Genomic DNA, 7,672 nt, shown 5'->3' with positions numbered 1-7,672 from the left:
CTACACATAATTGTTGAAACTTTATTGACTATACCCCCCCCCCTCTCTCTTTATTAGACTGAGAATTGAAAAGTTACAAGGTTTTCACTAAAATGTTTCTATTTCTACAACGGATATTAACATAACTATACATTTGAATAATATATAATACACAATAAAGGAGAACATTTACAACTATTCCACCTTAAAAATAGCTTAGATGCCAACTTAAAACTGTGTGACAATATATGTAGGAGCCAGCTCCCCAGTGTCCCCTGTGACCCCTGCCTTCAGGTATTCACACCCGTGTAGCCTCCTCGAATCAGAGCTGGTTGTGTGACCAGTGTATTGTGGAGGTGATAGGGTGTGACTTCTGAAGCCGGACCATTAAATGAAAGGCGTTGTGACTTCCCCTTGCTCTTTGGGGCCACTTTGTAAGGTTTCACACCAACAGCTAACATTTTTAGAGCTCTTCTTACACTGGGCAAGAAATGCACGAAGTTGAGCCCAGGGCGGTTGTGGCAGAGGAGAGAGCAAGAGTCCAAATGACACTCTTCTGAGTTTATGAGAGGCAGAAACGTGTCAGGGCACATGAAGGGGAGCTCACCAGGAAAACTGAACTCTGGGTTTGCAAAGCAGATGGAGACGTCTCCTGGGAAGGAAAGAAGTGAGAAGCATCTTACTGCGTCCCAATAACCACCACCATGAACAGCGCTCACGGGGAAAGGCCAGTGGCAGAGGCCCAGCCCGCTCTGATATCAGGGCCCTGGCTTGCTGGTCGGTGAGAGTACAGAACCCCCAAATGGTGCTGCCTGATGACCATCTCTGTGTATCTCAGAATCTAGCAATCGGTGTTGCAGACATACGAGTATATCACATATTACTTCTTCTAATGCTTTGTCATCATGGACTTAAATTTCTTCATGTCAATTGTGACCTTAAAAATTTGTTGCAAAAAAGCCACTTTTGCAGAGTATGTTCATAAGACAGCGATGGTACATCCCCACTTCCTTTACTCCCCTCAGCCCAATGGTAACGCATGATGGGGTTCCCTGAATTCGAATCAAGTCCAGCTCTTAAAACCAGAGCCAAGCCTCGGGTAGTAGAAACAGATGCAGATTACAGCTTACAGAATCAATGAATTACAAGCAAAATGAACATTGAATCAACTTGCTTGGAAAGTCACTAATTTCCTTTACTAAATGGCCTAGGTTAGGACAAATAATTCGTAAGGATATTGGACTGAATGATGTCTTTGCATTTTTGCACCATATGATGTGTTCATGTCTTTACAAAGCACAAAACGAAACATGCTTTCAGGGGAAAGCTACCTGTTTTGTTGCAATTTTCATGAATACTTTTAACAAAATTGGCAGTTATGTTAATGGTATGCTTTGTTTTTCTATGACTAGATCATTTTCATGCTGTTTTTTTTTAAACCAAAATTGCATGAGTAAGGTACTGTTCCCCCCTTTTCATGGATGTGGAGCCATAATTGAGTCATGGGATCTAGTGGGTACAAATTGTACACTGCTCGGCACCAGGAAATCCTGAACCCAAAGTCACACAAGGTAACTAGTGAGGAGGACAGCATGTACACCCATCTTGATCTCTAATCCAAGCCCTTCTTTTCTTTGGTCAGATGTCCCTCTGTTTTTTTTATTTATTTTTTATTCTCTCACAATGAGGTTTTTGTTGACAAGGGAGGTGACCAAGAAGTTCCAAGAGAAACAGAACTTTTGAAAAACTAAACTCTTCCTGAGCTTTTTCATAGAAGAAAGACGAATTAATGAGAGGATGGGGGTGAGGGGAGGGAGTGACAAGGAGGTCATAGGCTGCAGGGTTGCTTGATCTTAGAAGGGAGAGTTTAATATTTAAAAGGTTGGGGACAGGAGGAAGGTATTGGTGTCAGTGGGGAAGAATTTTACCGAGACAGCTGCAAAAGCACTTGAGGCCATTTGAGATTTGGAATCTGTTTGTCTCCTGTTGGATTTTGACTGGACATTTGTTTTTAGGTCGTCCCTGGTGATTAAGGACCCCACACACGTGTGACAAGGAATGAAAGGACAAAATGCCACAGTGAGGTGACATGTGTGCCTGGCATTTCAAGGGGGTCGAGAAGGGGTGTTGGATTCCTGCTGCAAATCCAGGTCAGGCAGCCCCAGTGAGATGTGCCCTTGATGCCAAGGTCAGGCGTGCCTTCCTCCTACAGGTCCAGGGTGCCCAGGAGCCTGCTCCCTTGTAGGGGGTCCGGGTCTTGCAGGCCCAACTCTGGACTCGCCTGTGATGTATTTAGGGCGGACACACAACCTCACTCTTGTAGGACATGTGGCCACCATTTGTATAAGTCAACACCTCTGGCATTAGTGGGATTAAATGAGATGATTTTTCACTTCCAGGAGGACTCTGACGATTATCAAGCTTCCTTGGTTCTTTGTGAAGCATTTTTGTTTGTTGTTTTTTTTTTCACCAACCATCTTCCACCCTTAGGTTTCTTTACATATTCAGACATTTACAGTAAACAGGGATTAGCCTCAACTAAGCAAGAGTGGCAGGCAGATGGCTTTCATTAGCTGTGTCTTAAAGAGAAAGGATTTGAGAGTCACAGGAAGACAATTTGTGCAGCGCGGACTATACACACAGCAAGGACTCAGGTCCCTGTGTTGCTGGGGCTCCGTCTGTCCTTTCCTTCTTCTCGGTATGTTTTCCTTTTTTTTTGAAGCAATTCAGATTCGCAAAGTGAAAAAAATAATTATATTAGTTTTGGGCACTTTAATATCTATGTGTAAAAGAATATAAACACATGTACATTATACAAAATATTACAGAGAATAGAAACTATACTCTGCCCTGCCTGATTTCCTAAGCTTTTATGGCATCTACAATTTATATAGATAACAATCCATGTGATGATGAATAATTTTATGTGTCAACTTGACTGGGCCCTGGGATGCCCAGAGGTCTGGTGAAACATTATTTCTGTGTTTCCGGAGAGGATGAGCATTTAATTAGCATTTCATTAGTGGACTGGGTACAGCAGTTGGTCCTCCCCAGGGCTGGTGACATCGTCTAATCCACTGGGGGCCTGGAGAGAACAGGAAGGTCCATGCAGGTAGGCATTTACTTTTTGTCTGGTCAGCAAGGACATTGGCCTTCTCCTGCCTTAGGTGCTTCTGGTTCCCAGGCCTTCAGTCTTGGACTGGAATCTCTACCACTGTCTTTCCTGCTGTCAGGCCTTTGAACCACACCAGCTTTCATGGGTGTCCAGCTTGCAGATGGCAGATGGTGGAACTTCTCAGCCTCTACAATCACGAGAGCTAATTCCTTATGATAAACCTCATTATATAATAATGTTTTTCTATACACATAATATATATTTATATGTAATTAAATATAATTTATAAATATATATATATATATATATATTCTAACTTTGTAAAATATATAGGTATGGGGAACCTAGTAAGTGATCAAAAAATTGCACATTGCTTAACCTCTCTGGTAGGGCCAACTTACCCATTGGCCATAGCCAGCACAATGCTGAGCTTTCAGCGGTTCATGAAAACTTTTTAATTAAAAAATAAATAAATAAATAAATAAATAAATAAAAAGAATTTTGGGGTCAAAGAAAATCTTCCGTATATAATATTAACACTTTTGTCTTTGTACCTACACAATGTAAAATAACAATTTTTAATATTTTCTTGTAGACGAAGAGGCCCGTGAAGACCTGCGCACCTAGGGTCCAAGAACGTCATGATGCAGCCCGGCTCTCCGGACCTTGTATTTCTTATTTGTAAGATGGGGGCTGGATGTGACTGGAGGTTCCTATGGCAGAGTTCTAGGCCTCACAGGCGTTTGTAAGAGATTGACAGAGGTCTGCAAGCCACTTAAAAAAAATTATTTATTATTATTTTTTCAGTTACAGTTGACAGTATTATTTTATATTAGTTACAGGTGCACAGCATAGTGGTTAGACATTTATATAATTTATGCAGTGCTCTCTCCAAATAGTCTCCTAACCAAATGGCACTACACATAATTGTTGAAACTTTATTGACTATACTCCCCGTGCTGTACTTCACATCCCCGTGACTATTTTGTAAATGCTGATTTGTATTTCTTAATCCCTTCACCTTTTCCACCCAGCTCCCCAACCCCCCTCCCTTCTGGCAGCCATCAGTTTGTTCTCTGTATCTATGAGTCTGTTTCTGTTTTGTTTGTTCGTTTATTTTGTTCTTTAGATTCCACACATAAGTGAGATCATATGGTATTTGTCTCTCTCAGTCTGACTTATTTCACTTAGCATGATACCAGCTACTTTTGATACTTTATAAAGCCCAATAGCTAATGTTCATTTAGTTTCTAGGTGGTTCCTGCCTGTGGAAAGCATATTAATTTTGGAATTACATAGATTTGGGTTTAAATCATGCCAGTCTGCTGTGTGAACTCAATACTGAGCCTGAGGTTCTTTATCTGCAAAACGTAAAGTGAGAAAACACGTATCTATTTTTTAAGATTGTTTTGATAATTAAAGTAACAGAAACAAACTATATAGCACAGGTACCTAACACCTGATCAGACCTCAGTAAGCAATACAATTATCACCAATTAGTACCATTTTCAGTTTGAAACCTAGCTAACTGTGATAACAAGCTATTTCATGCTGAACTTCTGCTTAGCAAATTATTGAATTAGAAAATTTGGGGCAATGAATAAAAATAATTAACAATTTGAGAGACAACTTTTTCTTCAATTATTTCTCTTTATTTCTTAAGTACAGTGAAATTAGGTGATTCTGAAGTTATTCATTCACTTATTCAGTCACAAGATCAAATAAAGTAGAAATGCTAGGACTGGCTTAGAAGAATATCATTAAGAAAAGTAAGAAAGCTAAGGGAATGAAATTATTATATCTATATCTGTTGTGGACTAAATTGTGACACACACCCCCCAAATTCATATGTTGAAGACTAAACCCCAATATAACTAACTATATTAGGAGGTAGGAGCTTTATGGAGGTGATGAAGATTAAGTGAAGTTGTCAGGGTGGGGCCCTCATCTAGTAAGACTGGTGTCCTTATAAGAAGAGAAAGGGACACCCGAGTTTTTTTCTTTCCACACCTGCACAGAGGAATAGCCATTTAAGGACACAGCAAGAAGACGCCCATCTGCAAGCCAGGAAGAGAGGTCTCACCAGAAACCAAACTTTCTTGCATCTTGACCATGAACTTCCAGCCTCCAGAACTATGAGAAAATAAATGTCTATTTAAGCTATCCAGCCTGTGATGTTTTGTTGTGGCAGCCTGAGCTGACTGAGGCAGGACCAGAGACCTCAGTACCTGGCTAGGTCCCTGCACCAAGGAGGTACAGGATAGAGTAATGGCGGAGGAGGCACCCGCACCCATGAGAAGCTGTGTGGTGGACATCCTCTCCAGATGATGGCCAACTGCAGAAGATGCAGAAAAGGTGTTGGGCTTGATCGTGTAAGATAGTGATGCAGAGATAGCAGAGGCCAGGAGATGGCAGGAAACTTACGCGGTGGAAGAACTGAACGCCCATGATGGGCAGCGCAATTAAATAGGCAATGGGAACACGGTGGAAGGCAGGACTCTGAAGGCAGCTAATGAACCACTGTGTTCTGGGGAGAGAGCCTTCACTCCCTGATTTCAACTGCTCAGATGTGGGTTGTCTCAGCCGTTCTTTAACGATTCTTTTGATCTGGTTTTCTAGTTTTGCACAGTAGGAATGTTGGTTTGTCACTTCTAGTATTGCTCAACGTGGCAGTCAGGAGATCATGTATTTCTAAGTGGGGAAAGGTGGTTCTAAATATGGTTCATAAAAAGAAAAGAAAGCACTAGGAGGAATTCCCAGGCGTGGACAGATTGGCTATTAGCGAACGACGTGAACTCAAATGGCCTTTCTGCTTAATCCTTTATAATTCTCTGTATTCCTCAATCCAAATTCCTACGAGACATAGCCTTTGACGAATGCCTTGATAGAAGTGAGTCTGAACAATGAAGGCCTGTGGTATAATCCAGCAAGCAGCAGCTCTCCCAGAGAGGCGGCATTCTCAGCCCTGTTACCTGCCGACCAGGTAACACCAGGGCCTTTTCTCCACATCCCTGGGCCTGTTTTCTCCTCTTTCACAGCCCTACTAAGATTTATACCCTAAAGCACCCACTATAATTACTGGCATATTTTACATCCTTCACAGGCATTATTTTCCTCAATTCCATTCAAGGGTTTCAGTGTCTTGGGCTATACCCCGCGGACACTCATTAACATGAGCTCTCTCATACTTTTTCCTTTTTGCCATTACATTTCTGGAGGGAACAGGCAGTTCCAATATTTCTTTCCCTTCTCTTAGGACTGAATATTATTTATTATTTAGATTTATAAGCCAAAGCCTTTTGCAATAAAGTCGTTTCAGGGCACACACACAAGGTTAAAAGCTTTAGGTCAAATACACAGAACTATAAAAATAAACAGCTAGAGTACACAGTAGAAATATTATTTAAAGAAAAGTGGTGACTTCAACATAGTGGCCCTTTCAGAGAAAGTCATTTGAAAAGATACAAAGATGAATGAATCTCATGGAGCTTTCCAGTTGTTTAATTAGAGAATTGGAAAAAATAACCCACCCCTCAGAGCGTGTTTCAAAATTTCAGTGAAGCCAAAAAGGGCAGCCAGCCAGAGCTTAACCAATGCAAATGTTCATTAATGTTTCTCAAAACAGAGACAGGAGAAAAAATTCGCTCATCTCAGAAAGCCAGGGGCAAACTTCCTCAATGCATCTTTATGCAGATGCTCCTGGGAACTGCTGGGGACATCCTCTGAGGTTTACCCAGGTGGGAAGCCAATGAAATCTTTCCTGGCCTCTCAGATAGGAGGGGCCCCTCTCTCCTTGTGTTCCTCCTGTGCTCTATGTAGACTTTTTTCACAAAAGACATGATTTACTTTTTTGTTTACATGTCTGTGTCCTCCACCGCTCTGAGCTCCATACAGGAGGGGACTGGTCTGTCAGGTTTCTCGTGCACCGCTCCTGGCCCACATAACCTACCATAAATATTTATTACAAAAATGGACAGATGAAAACTGGATATGGGCAGTTTTCCACCGGAGATGCTTTTTTGCAAAGCTAAAATTATTAGGTAGGATGTTTGCATTTCAACAACCTGTGAAGCTTTGAAAACAGGAACTAGCTCAGGAGACTGAAACAAGCCAAAACTGTGGCTGTTTGCATTCTAGCTCAACCAAGTGTCAGTGCTGCATTGGCAAGAGTCTAAAGAGAAAACGCAGGCCCGCCCCTGAGAGGGATGCAGGCAGCCCGCAGGGGACCAGGTGCCCCGAACCATCACATTAGGCTGGGACCCAATTCCTATAGCACTCTGGGTGTCAGCTTTCCACCTTCCATGGCTGAATTCCTAAGTTCCAGGGTATTCACTCAACAAAGAGGCATTCATGGGTTCTTGCTGAGTGGAGAGAGTGGAGAGGTGCCTCACTCTCCCATTGGAAATCAGGGTGGCTAACAGCATGCATTCTAGGGCTGAACTGGCTAGATTTGATTTGACTCATTCATTTATTATTGATGATCTTGGGTAAGTCACTCTGTGCCTCAGTTTCTACATGTGGAAAACAGGGATAATATTAGTGCTCCTCTCATAAGCTCTCATAAGCATTAAATGGATT

This window comes from Hipposideros armiger, unplaced genomic scaffold (assembly GCF_001890085.2).
Source record: "Hipposideros armiger isolate ML-2016 unplaced genomic scaffold, ASM189008v1 scaffold_137, whole genome shotgun sequence".
NCBI lineage: Eukaryota > Metazoa > Chordata > Mammalia > Chiroptera > Hipposideridae > Hipposideros > Hipposideros armiger.
Note: the sequence above shows the minus strand (reverse complement) of the source record.